This window comes from Nerophis ophidion, linkage group LG06 (assembly GCF_033978795.1).
Source record: "Nerophis ophidion isolate RoL-2023_Sa linkage group LG06, RoL_Noph_v1.0, whole genome shotgun sequence".
Lineage (NCBI taxonomy): Eukaryota > Metazoa > Chordata > Actinopteri > Syngnathiformes > Syngnathidae > Nerophis > Nerophis ophidion.
In genome coordinates, this window is record NC_084616.1 from 31159669 (window position 1) to 31160739 (window position 1071).

At 39.1% G+C, this 1071-nt stretch overlaps 1 protein-coding gene across 1 annotated transcript in view; it reads right to left on the bottom strand.

Moving 5' to 3' along the window:
• acvrl1 (activin A receptor like type 1) overlaps positions 1-94 on the bottom strand; it is a 21736-nt gene extending 21642 nt beyond the window's left edge. Inside the window, exon 1 of the mRNA XM_061903364.1 lies at positions 1-94. This exon is cut by the window's left edge and continues 425 nt beyond it. The gene's annotated coding sequence lies outside the window, so the exon portion shown is untranslated.
• Between the last annotated feature and the right edge of the window lie 977 nt (positions 95-1071).

Genomic DNA, 1071 nt, shown 5'->3' on the forward strand with positions numbered 1-1071 from the left:
CCCCTCATTGTCCCGCTCAGCCTCAACTCAGCTCTGTCTGGAATGTTCTCATAGCGGTTTTCCTGTTGCTAAACCTCTCATTTTCCCTTTCCCCTGTGGACTGAAGTCTGCACTGCACACTGGCAGGAATGTGCTTCAAAGACCCCTCAATGGTATAATAATAAGTAGGGGGATTTACACCAGCGACATGCAGTGAACTATACACCAGGTGAGGCATAGATACTTTTGGAGTTTTTTTCCCCCATTTCTTTTGTACTTAAATTTATTTGTGCTGCTCTGGTATGCACATTTGAATAACAGGAAAAAGAAGGGAGTTATTTGCCTTCATAAAAACGTTATCATAATGATATTATGATATGATAAATGGGTCCAAAAAGTATTTCGTAAAGTTTTTATGAAATGCTTTTTAGTCCAATTTGCTTTTAACAAAATAAATCAAGTATTGCGAGTGCATCTTAGCTTTCTGTATTTGTATCTGAAGCAGCAATTGCTATCCTCCATGAAAATGTACTTTGTATGATCACATTCATTTTGTCTTAAAGGCCTACTGAAACCCACTACTACCCACCCTGCAGTCTGATAGTTTATATATCAATGATGAAATATTAACATTGCAACCTGTGCCAATACGGCCTTTTTAGTTTACTAATTTGCAATTTTAAATTTCCCGGGAGTTTCGTCTTAAAAACGTTGTGTAATGATGACGTGTACGCAAGACGTCACGGGTTTTTAGGAAGTATGAGCGCTGCGCACACACACAGCTAAAAGTCGTCTGCTTTAACGACATAATTACACAGTATTTTGGAGATCTGTGTTGCTGAATCTTTTGCAATTTTTTCAACTAATATTGGAGAAGTCAAAGTAGAAAGATGGAGTTGGGAAGCTCTAGCCTTTAGCCACACAAACACACGGTGATTCCTTGTTTAAAATTCCTGGAGGTGAAACTTTACTATGGATCAGAGCGGTCAAGCAAACATGAATCACGATGGAATGTCAACCAGCAGTTTTCGGTGAGAAAATTGTGGTTAAAAAGTCGCTTCTTACCGGAGAAAATGCTGAGCCTGTGCCGTC